Here is a 22602-nt window from a genome sequence, read left to right as displayed (position 1 = left end):
TTATACCTGGAAATTTTAACCTCTTATTCCCCTTTACCTTCCCCACTTTGTTAATTTTTCAATTACAGTTGACATTCAATATTACTTTATATTGTCAGGTATACAGCTTAGTGGTTAGACATTTGTTTCACTTAAGAAGTGATCCCCCGACTAGTCTAGTACCCACCTGGCACTATACATAGTTATGACCATATCACTGACTATATTCCCTGTGCTGTACTTTACATCCCTGTGACTATTTTGTAACTACCAATTTGTACTTCTTAATCCCTTCACCTTTTTTGTCTATCCCCCTAACACCCCTCCCATCTGGCAACCATCAAAATGTTCTCTCTACCTATTAGTTTGTTTCTGTTTCATTTGTTTGTTTATTTTATTCTTTAGAGGAATCTGCATTTTCCACAAGTTTCCTCACTAACTCTGACACAGGTAATCCATGCAACACTGCTGTAAAGGATTCCTGTTTGGAGTGTGAGGCAAGATGAAGTGGAAGGCAGGTTGAAGGATAGAGAGAAGGGCTGACACATCCCTTCTGAGCTGAACCATATGGCTTGTGTGAACTTTACTCTTTTAGTCTCTCTAATATTAATCTTCTTTTTGGATGTTTATTCCTTGGTTTCCTGACAGAGAATGCTTGAGTGACATATGAGGTGAGAGATCTGGGGTGTAATAATACCATGTCATGGAAACACTCATAAAGCCATGACCCCATGGCATATGAATTCTATGTGGGGTTTGCACAGGTATTAAATGTTCTGTGGTTGGCTTTTGGAAGCCTGCTCTATCCTGACACCAGGATTTCTAAGCTGGCCTGGAGGGAAGCAAGCCTGAAGCTTCCTGGTGTTTGGAGCAGATGGGGAAAGAGTCTGAAATATTCCTTGTCATCACCTGCAGCTGACAGACCACAGGCAAAGGAGGCAGCAGGGAGAAGTCAGACCAGTTGATCTGGGAGAAAAGAGAAGTCAATGGTGATGCCTTGTGAATATTTCCGTCTTCATATTCCTCTCCCAATGGATGGTGTGTGTGTGTGTGTGTGTGTGTGTGTGTGTGTGTGTGTGTACCAAATTGTGTAGCACTTGTCTCTGGCTGGAGACACTAATAAATCAGGGGCTACAAAACCAGCACTAGCCACCTCCTGCAGGCCTTTCTGAGCACAGCTGACCCGGCAGGATCCCCAGTACCGTGGCCCCACTGCATGGGATGAAAATCACACATCTGGGATCTAGGATGCCAGATGTGCACGGGACTAACAGAAAAGACACTGCTGGGAAGATCACATCACTCTCAGAAACATTCGTGAAGGATTCAAAGCTTTTTACAGCCTTAGTCACCACAGTGCTCTTATCAGGTGTGGGTAGGAGATTTTTTCTTATGACTTGGTTCTCTGTCCTGGGGCATCAAAAGGGACGCAGAAGGATGTTGATCCCATTGACAGTCACAGTAAAGATCTAGACGCTAAATGAATCCTGGTTGGCATCTGGGGCTTGCCATCGATTCTGGCACTTACCAGGTATATGATCCTGAGCAGGTTACTTTAACTCTATGAACTTTTAGTTTTTTAATCTCTAAGAAAAAGCGTGATAGCCATCTCTTCATCATCAGGCTGTTGTAGGGATTAAATCACCTCTGTGAGATAACACAGAGAACGCCTGTAGCTCAGGGTACGGCACTTAGCAGCACCATGGAAGAAAGAAGGGGATAAGCATGCCAAATGCTCCAGGGAGGACGAGTAGAAAAAGGGTCCTAAGTTCCGGCTCCAGAAGGTGTGTGGGGATGGAGCAGTTGCACACTTGTCCTGGGAGGCTGTCACATTACTGGGGCTGCTGCAAGAAGTGCTGCCTTCTTACCTGCTCCCTGGCTGGCATCTCTTTCCCTCGGAGCCCAACAGGTCCCTTTCTTCTCCCTAGAGGTTCTCTTGTAAATCTTTCTTTTCTGGGCTCCGGGACCTTTCCTCTCCACCCCTTGCAGCCTAGCCACATCAGGGTGTTTTTCTGTAGAGCAGCAGTGGCACGGGACTTGAAGATTAATGAGAGTCATTCAAGGTTTCTACCCAGCTAGGTCAGACAGAGAACTCCTGGCAATCAGCGCCTCCGTTCCCATTGTGTTTGTGGGTTCTGAATTAAAAATAGGTTTCTTTGGAGGGGTGATGAAAATATTCTAAAAGTAGAGAGTGGTGATGGCTACACATTTCTGTGACTATAATAAAAACCACTGAACTGTATACTTTAAATGGGTGGTGTGAATTTTATGGTATGTGAGTTATATCTCAATAAAACTGTTACAAATAAAATAGGTTGGACTAGTTAGCTTTCTAGTCTTCTGTCCTTCTTTAGTTTTAATTGCACTATAAACTATAATTATAAGTTTAAATTATACAATATAAATTCAATTAAACTCTAAAGAGCCATAACATACCACACAGCATCATAAGTCACGATTAACTACCACCCCTGTGGCAAATGTATATTCCTTCTCATTCTCTCTCTCTCCGCCTCATCAAGTACTATTGTAGCCATCAAAACCCAATTCATCTTTCCAGATTCACCCCACGAAGCCTTTCTTGGTTCCCACCAGCACGCCTCCTCTCTAACCATTATCAAACCTGTGCTAGTTACTGCTGCCCGTTCTTCATGGAACCAGGCTCTCGGGGGCAGAATGAGGAAGTGAAGGAGGATGTTAGCAGGACTACTCTGACGGACCCTTCCACCCAGAAGGCTCTCTCAGTCACCTCTTCCAGGCGAGCTCCTCAGTCTCTGATTCAGACCAGGACTGATGCCCAGAAGACCTCCCTGTTCCTGGACACCCCCTATTCCACTGACTCCCAGAGAGGCGCTGTAAAAGGAACTCCTTCCTACACCAGTTCCATTTACTTTCCTCTCCGAATTCAGAACCTAACACGATCTCAACTGCTTATTGAGTCCGTCCATCAAAGTGCTAAGAGGGCTCCCCTGGACCAGCTGTTTTATAGCTCACCGGCTTTTCCTGCCATTTGCCAATATGCCCACTCGCTATCTCTGCCAGCGCTCTTCCTGGCAGCTGGAATCCTCTCCCCAAGCTATTCCTTCCTTGTCCTTCATTTCTTTCTAAAGCCAGATCTGAACTTTCTTCTCCTTGAAGGCAGTCTTCCCCTAAGGAGCCTATTTCATAGTTACCGGTACTTTCTTTGTTCAGCTTATGTCCATTCTTTGTCCCTTACTGGTTATATCTACGCGGCCTGGCTTCTACCACTTCCATGCCCTCACCGTGCAGTCCACTGTAGGCAGTAGGCACTCAGATGAATTCGTTTGCTGACTTGACTCTTCTTCTTTAAGAAGAATCTCCTGACTGCTTCAGAGCTCTTGCTCTGGACAATGAAGAAGGCTTGTTTTGTTTTCATCAATAGAAGTCATTTAATTAATTAACTTTTTCTTTTAGGAGAAATAAACCTTGCTTCACAAATAAACCTGGCTGTGCTGGTTGCTAATTAATTAACTCTTAATTGTCCATGGGCTAGGCACTGTGGGAACTACTGGGGTGCCAAAACAATGCATACAAGTGGACACTGGTCAACGTTGCTCAAGCAGTAGTTCGCCATAATCAGAAGTGTCTGGACGCTGATGGGAACCACTTTAAGCATCACTTGTAAATGCAGAAGTCAAACGTGACTTGTATTCATCTTTTGTTGGTATATATTGAGTATTACAATTTAATACTTTTCCTTTCTTAAAATGTGTATACATTTTTTTGGCACCCTCTGTGTGTTTTCCCTTTGGACCTGGTTATTAGAATAGGAAAACCAGAAGTTAGTGGTAACCTGGTAGTTAGATTCATTGTTTTGTCTGCTCAGCTCCCATTTACCGATTCCCTTAACTTTTTCATATAAAGCAGAGCCATCAGATGGTTACCACAGAAGCAGCCCTTTGTACAATGTGACCCTGTGGCCACGGATGAGGGGTTCAGGGGTGGATAAGTAACTAGGATAAATCAATTGGAATTCCTTCTTTCAAACTGCACCTTGCATTCTCCGACTCCAAGTTTGAGGCTTGAAATAATCTATCATGTCCAATTTTAAAAATACTGTGCCTTCCCAGAGGCTGTTTTCAACTGTACAGTCTTAATTATTGTATGTTTAAAATTCTTAGTACTGCAGAGTGTAAAATCTCAAGTGTATAAATCTAATGAAATATGCTTGTTGTGGCCTCACTGAGGGCAGTGGGGCTGCACAACTTGCTTTTTAAAATATAATTCAGGCAAATAAAGGCATTAAGTTATACTAGTGCAATGGAAGATTTATTATCTAAACTTGGAAACGTTAGGAAATTCCAGAGTCAGATTCCAGGAGAGATATTTCTAGAAAAGAAAGTAGAAAAGACCTAATACATGGCGATGCTTGGCCCAATGGTTGCCTGGTACAATAATCCTATGGATTAAACATGGGGAGCAGAGTGCACACAGACTCTAGCCCTGTACCTTACACAAAGGAGACCCATATTTAATGAATGATGTTGAATGGGTTTCAAAGGAGTGAAATAATTTTGTATGTTGGAAAAGCATTTATCCTGAGGTAACTGACCGATGAAACTACATTATATCTGTTACAAAAGGAGAAATTGAGGAACAGAGAAATGAAGTAACTGACTTATCCTCCTAACATGCCCACAGCAGACCTAGGGTTAAATTCAAGATTTACCTCCTCCAGAGACTAGACTCCAATTTTGAAGTTACAATGTTCATGGACTGTTCATTTATTTCATGAGATGAGGAACTAGCGAACGGAATCAAGGGCATTCAACGATGGGCCCCAAACCAAGTTCCATACAAATCTCACACAAAGTAATTGCCGAGCAAGGGAGGGTCTTTACACCCAGCTTGATTAATTTCAGGCACTGGTAGTTGGGTCAGGCATGTTTTCATAACTGTCTATCTCACGAGGACTTTTGTCTATTTATACAGGGCTCTGTGTCCTGGAGTTCTAATCCAGAGGAAGAGGACTCCTCTTGTATTTCTTTTCCATTATTATCAGGCCTTACCTCTAATTTCAAAACAAAGCTGCTTTCCAAATATAGTATCACCCTTCCATTGAGGTGAGATGCTATAGTTGATGATTTATTTATTTTTTGTCTGGAGATAGCATCTGCGTATTCCAGAGGTCAGTTTTATTTGTTTCCATGAACATGCAAGCATATTCAATGAACATCTTTTTGCTTTGGCTACTGCTCTAATTTTCCCTCCTTCCTAACCTGATCCACAAATGCTTGTGTGCATTAGGGATCACTGGGGTTTCTTCCTTCTCAAGGTACTTTGTTAACTCTTGTAACTGTCATTTGCATCCTGCCAACTGCATCCTCCCATCTCTTCACTTTTCTGCTTTCTTGAGAGTGAATTCACCTTCCATGACTAATGCGTCCGTAAGCAGCCTTCATGCTGAACCCACAGATTTTAATTTCCTAACATTTCCCTTTAGACTCTTCCTAACATCCTTTTTGAAAAAGAAAATCCCATCTTGGAGTTAGTCAGAGACTCCACATGGCCTTCTGTGTGAATCCGCCACGGGGGAGCTCAGACGCCTCAGGTGGTAGGTACATGGCCACGCTCAGGCCAGACCTGCACAAACGAAGTAAAGGAAACGGTTCTAAGGATGCATTTCCACCTACGTGGACTAAGAACCAACTGTGTGCTGAACCCCCCATTACGGGAGGCAAAGGAGACATGAATCAGTAAAGCCTCTGACCTCAAAGAGCCCTCAGGTCCTTCGTCTATTATTCAAGGCTAAAATTCATAGAAAACAGCATGAGGTAGTAGAGAGGGCATTGGCTCTGGGACAACAGATCTGCGTGGCCTCGGGCGAGTTACTTAACCTTATTTTCTTCAATTGTAAAAGGAGATGATATCAACTTTCTCCTGGGGGTTCTTGTGAGGATTAGTGCAAGTGGCATATGCTAGGCATTCAACAAATGGTGATCAATGATTTGTTGTTATTGTTTTTAAATATAACAGCAGCATTGACTACTAGGACCCTAGAGTCAGCAACACAAAACCTGACGCTCACTGCTATTATGGAAAAGCCTTCAGAGATGCCTGTAGTTCAGAGGAGATATTGTTCTAGCTCATTGGTGAGCCTGACACTTGAGGCCAGCATATAGATCATTCTACTTACTCCTAAGAAAAGGATCCATTTTTTACCAGGAAGCAACTGAAGAGGGACTCTTTGGAGAACCCCCTCTGTGAATCAGGAGTTGGGGGTTAGAAAGCACCAGTGTTATTAAGCAGTCCTTAGAAATTGCCTCTAGTTTAATTAGTCTTGATGAAGCAAATCTAGTGAGATTCTTACTATATTTCTTTTTCTTTTATACAGCTTTATTGAGATACAGTTCACATACCATATAATTCATCAATTCATGTGTACAATTCAATGGCTTTGAGTATATTCACAGAGCTGTGCATCCATCGCCACAAGTTTAGAAGACATTCTTACCCTAAAAAGAAACCCTGCACTCCTCAGCCATCAACCCCCGACACTACTCTTCTCTCCCATCTCGAGCTCAGGAAACCACTAATCTACTTTCTGTCTCTACAGATTTGCCTATTCTGGATATTTCATATAAATGGAATTACTCACTATGTGGTCCTTTGTGACTGGCTTCTTTCATTTAGCACTACTATATTTCTTGAAGACAGAGGTATCTTCAATGTATGTAAAAAGGGGAATTACTAAATAAAACAGAGTGCAGCCAAACTGGATTACTGCAACACTTAAAAACATTAGGTAGAGGGACATATATTAATAAAGGTCTCCAATATATGCATATAAACATGAAATCTGGAAGAATACACATTACAATGATAAAAGTGGAGATCTGGACACCTCCCAGGAGGTAGAAAGAGGAATGAGACTGTGACTAGAATACAAGGAAGGCTCTCTTTATTTGGAATATATTCATTTTTTAAAGGATAATTTATTCATGCATTACTTTAAAATTAAAAAAAAATAATGAAAAAGAGAACATTAGACTTATGGTTTCCAGTATTGCACTTAAGAAACTTAGAAGTAGCCACTGTGTCCTAACAATAAGTAAAAAAGCTGAGCAGACTTGAAAAATCCACAACTCTTCTTGGACCCCTAAGAGAGGAAGGCACACAAACTACCGGCCCCAAGATTGGAGAGTCAGACAGGTGAATACAGGTCATCACCAGTGACAGGAGGAGAGACGTGGGAGCAGAAACCGCCATGGGAACCAGTGCCCAGGTAGGGAAACCAGAACTATAATTGACTCTGAGAGTTAAAAGCTCTAGGGGACCCAGTCATGGGGGACACCCTATAATCTACCACCAGGAGCTTGATCAGGTTCTAGATAATCAGAGAAAAATCCTCTTGAGCTTCCGGTAAGGGGAAAGGAGAAGAAACCATTTTGAAGTACACCAGAACACTCTGTTCTTTACCAAGACCTGCCCTTGGGGAAAACCTGTTAACCACAGCTTAACCTGCTGGGGTTTTATCAGAGTCTAACTGAGCTGGGGAAGGGAATCACCTAACTCCAACTCACTCTAGCCATCCTGACCCACCTAAGAGGAGAATGAAAATTGAGAAACGTTTGTGAAGTTCACAGTCCAGAGGCACAGGCTTGCGGAGAGACTGAGGCTAATGATAGGATGATAGAACGTTGTGCCTCCCCCTACACTGCACCACAGCATTATTAAAAGCCTGCTTATAGCAATTCCTTTTACCCAGTACCTGAAGTCCAACTAGCAAGAAAAAATTACGAGGCACACCAAAAGTAAAAAAAAAAAAAAAAAATATTGAAAAGACAGAGCCAGCGTCAGAACCAGACATGGCAGGGGTGTTGGAATGATCAGACTGGGAATTTAAACACATCTATAATTAATATACTAAGGGCTCTAATGGAGAAAGTAGCATGCAGACAGATAGGCAATGTAAGCAGTAAGGTGGAAATAAAGAACCAAAAGAAATGATAAAGATTAAAAAAAAAACCCACTGTAACAGAAATGAAGAATGCCTTTGATAGGTTTATTAGTATACTGGACATGACTGAGGAAAACATCTCTGAGCTCGAGGATATATCAATAGAATCCTTGGAAACCAAAAAGCAAAGAGAACAAAGACTGAAAAGGAGAACATCAGAAATGAGAGAGAGAAGCAGTAGTTTTCCTTGGAAAGCTCTAGAAGGACGCTAGATAGGAAGTCCTAGGTGTCTTGACACCTCCTGAAGAATGTGGAGCCATTCAGATTTCACAGACCCATCTAACTGACCCAAGGTGCAGATAGACTCCTTGGATAAGGTTTGGGCCTGAAGCAAAGACCAGGGAGGGATGACCCCCATGGTGCACTGGAGTCAGAAACAAGGTCTGCTTCTACCACAGGACACTCCCAAGTTGTCCTCAGTTTCCTACTAATTTAAAGCGAAGAGAGAGACTAGAGACTGAGCACTGAGAGAAACTGTCACGATCCAGGAACTATAAGTGAGGCAGGCACTACATTATCCAGGATGGTTCCACAACAACGAGATCCAATTTCTAGAACCTTGGGGACTACCTCAACCTCAGTAGCCTCCACAGAGATCAGTGTCTTCACAGAGACTAGCTTGCTTTTTTGTTGTTGTTGTTTTTTCTGTTTTCTGGGATAGAAGGAAAGAGAGAAGTCAGGCAGGCTAATTCTGCAGCCAGTCATTGTAGGGGAGGATCCCCAGGAAATCAGGCTGAGCAGCCTTGAAAAGGAAAAGACATTAGATGGGATCCTGGGTTTAAGCAACTAATTATGGACCATGACAAGAATTTAGGTTCATTTTTACTAGACTTTGATGTTGCTTAAGACCTACGTATAACTGAATTCGCTTATATAATAACCTTAGAAGGGATGTCAGCTGTCTACCTATCCAGAGAAAGAATACAGGTAACCACACAGCTGTGGTTGTCTGCGGTGAATCTTAGGTGGAAGAAAGCTAAATGGAGTGTCACAGACAACAGAGATAAGATAGAACTCATCTATTCTAACATGCCCAGATAGGTCAAGTTACTTGCCTGAAGCCGAATGGTAAATTTGCAGTAGTAATAGTCATAGAAACAACGAAGATAAAATAGTTAATATTTATATTTAAGTGCTTACTATGTGCTACACACTATGCTAAGCATTTCATATTTATTATTTCTACTAATCCTCACAACAGCCTTATGATGTAAATGTTATGATGTAGATGTTTTACGGATAAAGAAATAGAAGCTCAGAGAGATTAAGAAATTTGCTTAAGGTCAAATAGCTGGTCAGAGACTAGAACTGCACCTCATGTCTTCTGATTCTAGTCTAATATGACTGCCACGCCATGATGCCAATTCTTGACTGTCTTGCCCTCAACCTCCTACAACCACCAAAATCTTTAATTCTCTATAGTTTCCAAATTTAAGACAGGCTACTTAATCTTTTCTTGTCATTTTCAATTGTATGTATATTTGAGCTAAATTCATTTGATAAAAGTAAGCAGTTATTTTAATAGTTATCCACTAGGATTTTACTAATCTTATGTGAACCTCTAGTTAATATTTTCATATGCGGACACTTATAATCTAGGTGTTTATTATCACTCTTTACCTAAAAAATGAAGTTGACTCTTGAGTTGCTAAGTGGAATGAAATACCTGCTTCACTTTTTAGTGGAAGAAATATATGTGAAGATCAAAACTGAGTTCAAAATAATTTGAATATTATATATTAAGCTACAAAGTGACCAACCTGTGATATCACAGATAAAACCTAGAGTAGGTTAAAATAATTAAAGGTGTCATAGAAGAATACAAATCACCAGGGAAACAATAAAAGTTCTGGTCTATGAGAAGGTGGATTATATTTCCCAAGGGAATAGTGTAGGCTGGGAGGAGGGGGGGAAGGGCGAGTCTTTGAAGACCACTCACCCGCAAAATGAAGTCAACTGAAGACCACAGAGAAATAAAAAGCAACTCAATTTGGTTTAATATATTTTTTTCGTGAGAAACAGAAAATATTTAACTCATCTGCTTTTTCAATTATGAACAGGAAACATAAAACTATAGTCAATAAATACACCAAAAATTGTAATAAAAACTATTCTAGGCCTATGTTACAGGAAAGAGGAAAAGGACAAGTAGAGACGGAGGGAGTGCAGGGGACAGAAAAGGTAATGCTCAGAAGGGTCCCAGCCACCTCTGCGTCTGTCACCCTCAGACCTTCTCTCTCAGAGTATCCTGCTCAGGAGTATCCTACTTACTTGTTTCTTTGCTGCCTACAATTCTAGAACATTCCCTCAGCTTCCCTGTGCTCTCCCTAACCCACCCCCCTCACCACCTTGAGAAAACATGGAGATGATTATCAATGATCCCTTCTTTAATGAAGCCCTTACTCTCTATAGTCTTTCTACCAAACTTTCAATTGCTAATTAGCCCTTCCTTCTTTTTTATTTTTTTACATTGCCAAAGTAATATATATTCATACGGTTAAAAATAGTACCAAAAGGTTTATAATGAAGAGTGCTGCCTCGTCCACTAAATGTACTACTAGTTCTTAATTACCAATTTTCGAAATTATCCCTGATTTTCTGCTATGAAAGATGAGGATTTATTTAGCTCTTTAAAAGTCCTGACCCTCTAGTCCTTCTTTCCTTCTTCCAATACGATTAAATTGTGTTCTTGCTTCCTCTACTGTTCACCTCTGTACTTTCAAACAACATATTTCAACTGATAATTAATTCTTTCGTTAGCAACCACACAGTTAGTTACCTACTGATTCCCTCCTGAGAAAGGAAACCAGCTACTCCTTTTATCATTTCACTGTCTTCATCAGTGTGATTTTTCTGTTCCAGGAAGTTCTTGGCCAAGAAGATACAACTTGAAAATAAGTTTATTGGTTATTTGAGGAACTTCCTGACAACCCATTTAAAGGAACATCAAACTGCTCAAGTTTTCTACAGATAGTATCAAATGACTGTTTACTGTCCAAGACACTTTGAAATGTAAAATTAACGACAGTTTAACCAAGGCAGGAATTGGGAAGGCCTGCAGGAGGGGCTCTCACACCCTGTATTGGTCACGAAAGCCCTAAGGAAGAACTCTATGGTTGTAACAGCGCCCCATCCCCACACACACTTCCTCTTCCTGTCTATAAAAGAACTTCCTCTCTTTTGTTTTGCCAGACTTGCCTGTGGCTCACCATGGCTGCACATACCAGGTTGCAATCCTTTCTTTCTTTTACCAAATAAATGCTTTTTTGTTGTTGAAGGAATACTTCAGCAAAATGGCTGACTTTTTGTTTGTGGTCAACAGAACCCTCACCTCAAAACTCTTGCTCTGCTCATCTTAAACTATTATGTCACAATACTCACCCAATCCTAATTGAGCCCACACCCTGAAAGACCCACTTTAAATCAGACCTCCAAAAGGCCTCATAAATATCCTGGCTTTGTACTTGCTCTCCTGAGGTGCTACTGAGACTTTGTAAAGGTATTTTCTCTCTACCACAGCAAGCAATAAACTCAGTTTTGCCTTATCAGTAGGTTAATTCGGTGGTATTTTGGAGCCAGCATTCAACAGTTTTGGCAGCTCCACTAAGTCCGATTGAGATCTCTTCATCATGAGGCTCCAAGGCTCTAGCTGCTCAGAGCCCCTCGGCCTCCCATTGGGGTCTCTCTGACATCAGCACTGAAGTTTCTAAGTCCTGCATTGGGCCTGGTCTGACATTTTTTATTTTATTTCCTTCAGCTGCTCAAATTCTGAGTTTATTTTGTGTCCCAGGATTAAGAAATCCATTTTAGGAATCCTTTGATCATATGATCAGAGCGGGAAAAGTTCTATCCTTGGTAGAACTCTGCCTTATACTATTTGTTTCTGAATGTCCTTCCCATTTCTTACTGTGCATCTTCAAGACACAAATTCGAAGGAGAGAGGACAAAAAGTCAGAGTTTGTTCCTCAAACTGGCCCCCAGGACTAAGAATTTCAGGAGGTTTTGTCAGGGAGGAAAGTTTTCCTTGACCTTCTTAGGGTTCCTGGTTGGATCTAAAAGTTAAACTGACAAAGACAGATTAACAGGAGAAAAGCAAACAAATTCATTAATGTAAATTTTTACATTAATGCCTACACAGTGACACAGGAGATGTTCATAAAGAAATGAAGACCCAAAGAAACGTTTAAACCTTAGTATTTTTATGCTAGGTTTGACGCAGAGGGGAGGTTGTGGAAAAATATGATGGGTCAAAGAGTATGAGGTAAGCGTAGTAAACGGGAAACTTAGCAAGGCCTGTATCTTTGGATGCTTCTCTCCGTTCCTGCTTCAGTAAAGAAGGTGGGGATGGGGGAAAGGGGAGGTATGTTTCTGCTCTTGTCTCATACTCTTCAGCTTAAAATATTCAATACGCCAAGGTGCCATATTTGGGGGTACTGCATCCTGGAACCCTGTCAGTTTCTTCCTGACCAGCATCCTTTGAAGAAACTATGCTTTGGGTCAGTTTTCTAAACCGTATAAGAAATTTTCTCCCTCTTGCTCTTTTGTCTGTGAGACTCTGATTCTGGAAGAGATCTCCTCTCTAAACTTTCTGTCCCATGGTAACTGGAAATTCAAGTTTTCCAACGGCAATGGCTCAGCCATTTGGATGGGGACCTAAGTCATGAGGTACACAGTGACACTTTTAACCGTTTCCAGCCTCTCAGGGGTTTGTGTCAGTCTAAATCTAATGATCCCACCTTCCAGTCTATACTCTTGCTTGTGACAGGTCCTTGATACAGGACTTTGTTACACAAAGTCCAAATTCATGAGCTTACTTTCCAAATGGCATAATTTCTCAAGGATAATTTATAGTTACAATATTTTGACATGAACAAAAAAAATGTTCATTTGAGAAACACTTTTGAATTAAAAGGTAGTAAATATCAAATGGTCTGCATTTTTTGATTGGGATGAAGAGCATCTAAAAGAAATTCAAATTCCAAAATTGTTTCCTTACGTGATTCCTCGGTCAAGCCAAAAGAAAAATGTGCAACACTTAAAACTCTTTCTTTTAGATAATTCCCACAACACACAACTTGAAACAAATGTCTCTCACCTCACTATGTCTCTTCCCCATCCTATCTTCTTCCATTTCCCTCTGCTTTTATCTCTTCACCCACTCCCCTTCTCTCCTGGCTGGCCAGAGACCCTCAAAGCTCAATTACCTCTTAAAGTTAAACCACTTTCAGAACAAGGAAGGGGTTTAATTTCTGGTCTCAATCTGAGCTGAGAGCCATTGAAAAAGGACTTCCCAAAGCTTAGACAAGATATCGTGAAATTTGCAGATAAATTTAGAATAATTTTAGTTGTGCATCATCCAGGGATCACAAATGTACACCTATTAGTTCATATGTTAGAGGGAACCTCAGGCGCAAACAATCAGATGGAGAAGGCAGAATGGGAAAACACTAAGGATTACTTAAAAGACCCAGGATTGCATTGAAAGCTCCAGTTCAGTCCTATAAGAAAGGATGAATTCACCTGAGATTTCCAGGATAAGCTTTTTAACACCTTTGGACAGCATTCTGAGTAGATCCTGAAACAGGGGTGACTCCAGCTCTCTCCTTATTTTTGCTGAATGGCCCTAAGCCAGAAGTAGGGGGTTTAACATGCAAGGAAAATCTAAAATGGGAAAGAGTCCTATTGCCAGACCATCAACACTTCACTGTATATTTAAAAAGAGTCTGTGAACACAAATAGATTAAGGTTTGCCAAGGCAAGCCTCTCCATTACTGCAATAAGTGATGAACTCATCTTTGCTATATTAACAGGTTATCTGAGTGATATTCATATTTTAAGGACACTCAACTCCACTTTGTAAAAGAAGGTCATTAGTTCTCCCATCTTTTCCTTCACCTCTCTTCTCACCTTCCACCTCCCAACTTTTGTCAGCTGTGCCTTTACTTTTACATTTTTCCAAGGCTGACAATATTTATGGTCTGTTCTATACTCCTGGTTATCTTCTATTATTTGTCTAAAAGGTGTATTCTAAATATTGAAAACCACCTGCAGAAAGTTGTATCAACGTTCAGTTTGCTCCTATTTGAATCATGATTTTCTTACTTGGTTCTCTTCCCTGTCCTCACTCTTCCCGTTTCTAAGACTTTCTTTTATTCTTAAACTCTATGCCTTTATCATGTTTTCTGTTTTTCTTAAAATCAACACAATTCCTGTTTCATCAAATTGCCATTTTCACTCTTGAAACCTTCCTCCTGGTGTCCTCCATCTTCCTGTCCCAAGATGGGCCATTTCTGTAGATCTGCTTCCCAACTGGCGCTTTTTGGATTTTCATGTCTGAAAACGTCTGTATTTTGCCTTTACATTGGATTGAAAGTTAGGTGACATATAGATTTCTGAGTTAGAAACTCAGAAATTAACTTTTCTTAGAACCTGGAAGGCACTGCTCTATTGTATTTTCGCCTCCCATACTGCTGATGAGAAGTTTGATGCCCATCTAAGCTTTGTTCCCTTTTTCATCTGGAAGCTTTTAGTATCTTTTACTGGTTCTTGGTTTTTTGAAATTTTATAATAATGTGCATAGATGTAGATTATTTTTCTTTCATTCTGCTCAGAATTTGCTATGCCCTTGAAAATATCACAACTTTTATCTCCCCTCAGCTCTGGGACATATTCAGTTCTGGAATATTTTCTTGTATTATTTCCTTGATTGCTTCCTCTCTTCCATTTGCTTTGTTCTCTCTTCCAGGAGTCCTACTAGTAAAAGTGGAGGGCCTTCTTATCATCTCTATTTTATAAATCTTAACTCATATTTTCTGTCTCTGTTTTTCTTTCTGTTCTATATTTGGGGACTCTTCTCTACTTCATTTTTTCAATATTATTGTTATTTTTAGAAATCATATTTTTAATTTCCAAGAGGTCCTTATTTTTCAATTACTCCCCTTTTTAGTATATGATGTAGCCTGCTGCTCTGGTTTTTTAATATAATACACTAGAGACTGTTTTGCTGACTCCCATCAACCAACTTACTGGATTAATGGACACATTCCCTTTTCTGAGAAACATGACTGGCACTCATGACTTACTAAATGCTCATGGCTATTAGGCCACTTACTGATTTACCCACATCCCTACTTCCATCAGTTGAGTTAACTACCTATCAAAAAACAGTTGTGCTTTTCCCCCAAATCTATTATGCCAATGGTGGTTGACTTTCATATATATATATAGATGAACTAATAAAATATGAAGAGAGTTTCCATGAAAACTAAATTGAATGTTTTGGAAAGACTTGATATAGGAAAGGTCCACTGAAAAAGAAAATTGTTGTTGACAAGAGCTGAGGAAAATGTAATAAAACTATATAAGAGTTTGACCTCAGATTTTTCTCAAGTATCTTAAAATCTGGCTCTACTCTAAAGAAAACAAAATTGGAAAAGGTCAAAAGGAGTTATATAAATTTTGGATTAGCAATTTTTGTATTCTTTTTTCTTTGTATTATTATCATTTGCAATTTTTGTATTCCTTTTCCAGTTGTATAAATACTGAAACCACAAAAATGATAGGCAAATATACTTGCCATTTTGCAGAAGGAAAACCCAACATATTCTGAAACTTTCAATTTTCTAAGCCCTAAATCTCCAAACATATCTAGTTAAACTTTTAAAAAGATCTTGAATTAAATCTTTGTATTCAAATAGATAATTCATGTTATTTTGGTTCTAAAACATTTCTATTCATATAAATAAAGAATTAATTTTACAGAGCTACAAATGGCCATTTCATAAAATGATGCACTATCTAGTAAATTCAGGTGGTTAAAAAGGTCAATTGAATAATACTTCACTAATGAAGTATTAGTGAAATAAGAACAGAAATTTTAAGCTCTGACCCTTAGAGCTAAGTTGGTTCTACTAAAACCTGAATGAAAGAGCACTAGAATTGGAGTCAGAAGATCCAGTTCCAGTACGTCTCAGCCATGTGGCTTTAGGCAAGTCAAAACCTTTTCTGAGACTCGTATTCTTTATTTGTAAAATGGGGATAAATGTCAAATGCTTACATGTCTAAAAGGATTTTTAAGAGAATGAGAAAACACTCTTTTTTGTTTTAAATTTTGAAATTATTAGAGATTCTTAGGAAGTTGCAAAGATAGTACAGATTGGTCTCATGTACCCTTCACCAAGTTCCCCTAATTGTTGTATCTTAACTAACTATAACATGATATCAAAACCAGGAATTTGACATAGGTATAATGTGTGTATAGCTATATACCATTTATCCCACATATACATTTGTATACCACAATCAAGATATAGAAAAAGATCTCCTTCATGCTAATCCTTCAGTCATTCCCATCCCATAACCCCCACCACCTCTAATCCCTGACAACCATAAATCTGTTCTCCATCTCGATAATTGTTGCTTTAAGAATGTTATAGAAACAGAATCATACATTATTTGATCTTTCGATACTGACTTTTCTTACTAAGCATACTGCCCTTGAAATCCACCCAAGTTGTTTTATTGGTCAATAGTTCATTTCTTTTTATTGTTAAGTAGTATTTCTTGGTATGGATGTACCACAGTTCAGCCATTCACCTATTGAGAGACATTTTGGTTGTTAATTTTTACTAAGGAAGTTCCCATGAAAACAGTGTATGAGGTCTGACAATTGAGTTCACGAACTCACCCTAGAAAAAGTGCTACATACCTCATAGCTGAATATCACTATGGTCACCTTCAAAGTACTCCCCTTGGGAAGCTATGCACCAACATCAGTGCCTAGTCCACCCTTCAAAGCAATTTTGGAACTCTTTTTCTGGAATGGCCATCAGAGCTGTTGTCGTATTACCCTGGATGTCTTGAATGTCATCAAAATGTCTTCCTTTCAATATTTCCTTTATCTTCGGGTAAAGAAAGAAGTCATTGGGGGCCAGATCAGGTGAGTAGGGAGGGAGTTCCAATACAGTTATTTGTTTACTGGCTAAAAACTCCCTCATAGACAGTGCCCTGTGAGCTGGTGCCTTGTTGTGATGCAAGAGCCATGAATTGTTGGCAAAAAGTTTAGGTTGTGTAACTTTTTCATGCAGCCTTTTTGGCACTTCCAAATAGTAAACTTGTTTAACTGTTTGTCCAGTTGGTAAATTCAAAATAAATAATCCCTCTGATATCAAAAAAAGGTTAGCAACATCTTTGCAACAAGTTCGTGAACTTAATTGTCCTACCTCGTATATGTTTTTATGTGGACATACTCATAAGTTTTCTCTGGGATAAATGCTTAGGAGTTTGATTGCTGAGTTGTATGGCAAGTGTATATTTAGTTTTCAAGAAACTGCCAAACTTTTTCCAGAGTAGCTGTACCATTTCACAGTGTGTGTGAGAGATCGCTTCTCTGCATCCCCATCAGCGATATAAAGCACTGGCAACAGTAAAAAGTACACAAATCTCGGGTTGACTATTATTATTCACAGAATGCAGAAATGCCAATCTTTCTTTCGCTCTATTCTAAGCTCTTGAAACTTCTATGTATTGGGTCTTTCTCTTAGGTTAATCAACAGGAAAAACAGACTGTGTGGTTATGTAGAAACCAGGTTGGTAAAGGGACCATGTGTCCTGCTGAGTAGAGTCAGGAAGTGGGAGGTAGAGAAGTGTGTCCAATTCAGATCCTGGGGTGAGAGTCTGACAGGCAGGGTTACCTTAAATCATTCATATTAGATTCCATTTGCAGCTTGTAGACTCAGCCATGATGAAAGCATTATAATCTCAGGAGGGGGTGGAGTAGCTAGACCAGCTTTTTTTTTTTGTTTCTCTCAGATTCATGAACAAGGAAGGCATGATGAAAATAATTTAGGTGACATTTCCGATTATAGTGTGTCTTACTTAAATTAACCCAAAAAAAACCTAGAAATATAATATTTGTCATGGCAGATCTACACACGAGATTAGCATGCTAGGTCATATGGAATTCTAGGTTAATAGTATCAGGTTAACGTAGAAAATAAAATATTAATAATTACAGGGACACAATGGCTGGGGACTAGCAGCATTTTTATTTAAGTATCTGGTGGCTGATGTTGGCTGTTGGCTGGGACCTCAGATAGGCTATTGGTTGAATGACTTACTTGTGGGAGCCCCATGTGGCCTCTCTGTGTAGGACAGTTTGTGCTTCCTTCACGCATTGCATGGAGGCTGGGATACAAGAGTAAGTGTCCTGCGAGAACAAGGCAAAGTGCCTAGTATTTTCATGATCTAGTCTTGGAGGTCACATAGTAAACCTCCCACTGCACTCTATTAGTGGAGGCAGTCACAGTGCTATGCCCACATCCAAGGACAGGGAACACAGCACCGTCTGCTCCCTGGGAGGAGTGTCAGGTCACAGTCTAAGAAGCGCAGGGGGGTGGAAGACAGTTGTGGTAGCTTAGAAACCAAGGCACAGGCATACTTCTAAGGTTTTGGATGAGTGAATTTTCATTGATCTGAGTCCATTTCCGAGAAGAATTGGCTCTTCTTTTCTCAATTGATTTTGCTGCTGTTGGGAACTGCAGGGGCTGGCTAGGTAGCCTTTGGCTAGGCCTGATGGCGCTTCTCCCAATGAGGCTGAGCAGACCTCTCACCCTGAAACAGCTTTCTGAGGAAAGGAAATGTCAGGGGTGTGGGTGTGGGGTTCGCTTCCCTAACCCTGTTCTCCAGGAGAAACAACGAGGGCAAGCAGGTTTTATACACCAAATTTTGGGCTATTAGAATTAATAGGGCCCCATCAACCTGAAAGACGGAGATGGGAAAACATTATAAAGTACTGTTTGTCCAAAACCCACTCTTGTGTAAAGGGCCAAGCAGAAAGAAAAGGAGATTTGAGGGTAAGAATTCAAATTTGTGAAGATCCTAGTCCAGGGAGCTTGACAACCTGTTCTATAAAATCGATTCATGACTTGTCAGCTGTCAATAATCCAGGAATTTCCTGTTAACTGAATGTTGCCATATGAGGTGCTTGGTAAAACATTGAGAATAAGTTTCAAAATTACTTCAATTTAAAACTGAGGAACAGGAGAAGAAAAAAGAAAAGCAAGCAGGCCTTCGACTCTGGAGAATGTTTGCCACATCTGCATTTGTGCATCCCCACCTGGAGAATGCCTCAACCCACAAAACTCAGTTTGATGTCACCTCCTAGACAGAGATTCTCTCCACCCACACAGAGCTAATGATCTTTCTTCCTCGATGCTCCTGCAGCTCTCTGTACATTCTTACAATGAAGACTAACCACACCGAATTAAAATAAGTTGTTTATGTGTCTGTCTTTGCCACCAGACTGAAAGATTTTTGAGGGCAAAAATGATAACATTCACCTCTGTAATCCACAAATTACAAATTACACAGTGCCTGGGATAGACGAAGAACTGAATGAAGAATGAAAAAAAAAAAAAAAAAAAAAAAAAAGATTGGGGATGTAAAGAGAGCAGAGAGACAGGCAAGCAGGAAGGAAAGAATGGATGTATAGGTAGATGGGATATTTTACTTCTCCAAATAAACTTTAGGTCTCTAATATCTGAGTAGATGATATAAGGAGTCTCTAAAATTCTTAATTATTCAGGTTATAGGGTCAATCGGTCTTGTTTTCCTGATATATATTTCCCTTATATTTCACATCACCTTTCTGTCAAAAAAGAGGTAAACTCAGACAATATGCCATTACAAGTTGTAATTTCAAATGCTTTTATATAGCATTGTTATAATTATTTGCTTCTTCTTCTTCTTCTTCTTCTTCTTCTTCTTCTTCTTCTTCTTCTTCTTCTTCTTTCCGTGTTCTATCTATTTTTTTAGTATTAAAATAATTTCAACATTTAAAAACAAAAAGTGTATTGGGTGCCCCAAGAATACATCTGGCTATAAGTAGTTTGAATAAGTCAGTGTTTTCTTCTTAACCGATTTTTCCCTTGAGAAATTCACTTTAACTTATTACAACGTAGTGTGTGCTTTAGAGCCTCCATGAACTCTGAGGTTTGATAAAAATTAACCTTTTAATGTCAGTGCTAGGATTATGTAACAGACCTATAGCAAATTTAGATTTAAATGATGCCATTTTTCACTGTTACGTTCACATTTTATCCACAGTAAGGATAGTGGTTAGGCTATAAAACCCATCATTTACCACGGCCATGCCACTTTACGTCAGTCGCGTTCCACATACAGGGGGCTTGAGGACTGGTCCCGGGTACAGGCATCGAGGGGTGCATTGTGTGCAGAGATTTAAAAAACCGAAATAAAACTGACTAAAAGTCAGTCTGCTTTTTATTATCACCATGTGCCAACAGTTCTAAGCACTGCCAGTGATAAAACACTCCTCAACAAAAGAAAAAGTCTTTTGTTGGTCTAACGTCGAAAGAACTGCAGAAGTGACTGCTGAGTTTTAATAATGTATGTGTAAGCTTCAAATGAGCACATTTTAATAATTTAGCTGTTAGTAAATATTGTATTCTACATGGAAGTTAATTCTGAGAACTCTGTTATTCAGCGGGTCCCCTACACACATGGAGTTGGCAGCAGATGTTACTTTTGAGAGGAAGCCGTTTGGAATCGTGCAAACTCTCGTTCAGCCAGCACTTCACATCACCCACTCCTGTGGCATCACATATTCCTAAATTTAAATCGGAGCTTTTGAAAAAACAGTGATTGCTCAGTGATCTTAAAGATGAAAAAACAGAACTAGTGTTATTTCAATTCTGTCACTTCACGTGTTTCAAATTTGAACCGTAAAAACAGAGCTGCGAGGTAACTATTCCTGTTTGACAAATTCAAATTTTAGTTTATACAAAAATCTTGTACTGAATTTGAACAATCTCTTTGTATAAAGATATCTTTAAAATAGAAATGTATTTTTTTTTAATTTCAACGGGCTTAATACTAAAAAAGGAATCAAGAAAATAATGTTATTACCGATTATCACTATAAATAATTGTCACATTGAGGAATGGGGATGTTAAAAGGATCCCCCTCAGGGTGCCAAATGCATTGAGCATGCCTTGGCCGCTAGGCAACCTTGGCAGTGTCTGAACCAGGAAAGGTCTGCAGGTACTTCCTCTTCCAGCCACTCGCTCCTTCCCCGTACCCACCCCATTCTTCACCAACCCAAGATTTCTCTTCTGACATTTCACCTTCAGCAATCAGTTAATATATTCTTTCATAGCTTGACTCTCACTAAAGAGTAGTGACATTTTTATGGGAACCTTTTATTTATTTACGTTTAAACAGCTTTATTGAGACCAAACTGCAAGGGTTTTTTTTTTGTTTTGTTTTGTTTTGGTTTTGAGTGATTGAATCATTAAATTATTCGAAACCTCTAAGAGAACTTGTTTTCTTATAGAAAATTTAAATTTTGTTTTGCCTTTGGTTTTCTCATTTTACTAACAGAGTGTTTTGTGACATTCTTTTACACTCTCCTTAGTAATACAGGAGCCTTTTGCGACTCATTCCCAGGCAGGTCTGGCCTTTCAGGTAGGAAGGCAAGATACCTCTCTATGTATGTACTTGGGGTTGCTTTTTAGTTCTTAAGTAAATAAGATCTCTCACTGTGGATGCTATACATTGAATGTTTGTGCCCCCCCTCAAAATCTGTCTGTTGAAACCTAATCCCCAATGTGATAGTATTAATACCATTAAGTGGGTCCCCAATGTGATGGTATTAATACCATTAAGTCGGGGGGGTTGATTAAAGCCCTCCTGAGTGGAATAAGGGCCCTTATAAGAGACCCCTGAGAGATCCCGCAGCCCTTTGGCCATGTGAGGACACAGAGAAAAGATTGCATCTATGAACCAGGAACAGGGCCCTCCACAGAAACTGAATCTGCTGGCGCCTTGACCTTGGACTTCCCAGCCTCCAGAACTGTGAGAAATAAATGTCTGTTGTTTATAAGCCATCCCGTCTATGGTATTTGTGTTACACAAGCCAAATGGACTAAGTGGGATATTTTGAGGATTCAAGATAATGTATATATAAAGTGGAAAGCATACGATAGATGTAAGTGAATAGTAGCTTATATTAATATGTTTATCATTGCAATCACTATCATCCTTTAACGTGTAAATCAAATGTCATCCCCTCTGCAAACATACCACTTTCTTCCCTGAAATTTCACAACACTTTGAACACACTTTCATTGTGATAGACTAATTTGCTTATGTCTGTCTCACTTGTTGTTTGGTGAGTTCTTCAAAGGCGGGGCCTCTTTTCAGCCCTGCAAAGCAGACGTTAATTGAAAGCCTACTACGTTCAAAGCTTTTTGAGCCATCTCATTATTTAAAAAAAAACTTGCAACTTTAGTTATCAAGAGACAGAGACCTCAAGGTGGGTTATGGTCACACCATTAGAATAGCTGCTCAGGAAGTAGCCTATTACATGCTGAACAGAACAACTCGTGTATTTTTCCACTTTATAAATTCAGACACACGTAAGGCCAGAGAATTTTCCACTATGGCCCTAGCATGTCCTCGCCTTGCACAGCTGTTCCTCTCTACTCTTAATAAAATTCAAATTGCCCAAACAATGGCTGCTAACTCACAAATACAATTCCTCCCTCTTCTGAGAACTGTCTTGATCCAACGATTCCCGAAACTAGCTGAACTTCGGCTAACCCCATCTGCTGAAGTCCTAT

At 39.7% G+C, this 22602-nt stretch overlaps 1 protein-coding gene across 1 annotated transcript in view; it reads right to left on the bottom strand.

Annotated features, from left to right (window-relative positions):
* The window catches only part of HPSE2 (heparanase 2 (inactive)), a 530253-nt gene that overhangs the window by 78003 nt on the left and 429648 nt on the right, over positions 1-22602 (bottom strand). The gene's annotated exons all lie outside the window — the stretch shown is intronic.

The sequence above is a fragment of the Rhinolophus sinicus genome, linkage group LG07, assembly GCF_036562045.2.
Source record: "Rhinolophus sinicus isolate RSC01 linkage group LG07, ASM3656204v1, whole genome shotgun sequence".
Taxonomy (NCBI): Eukaryota; Metazoa; Chordata; class Mammalia; order Chiroptera; family Rhinolophidae; genus Rhinolophus; species Rhinolophus sinicus.
This window is presented reverse-complemented; position numbering and strand designations above follow the sequence as displayed.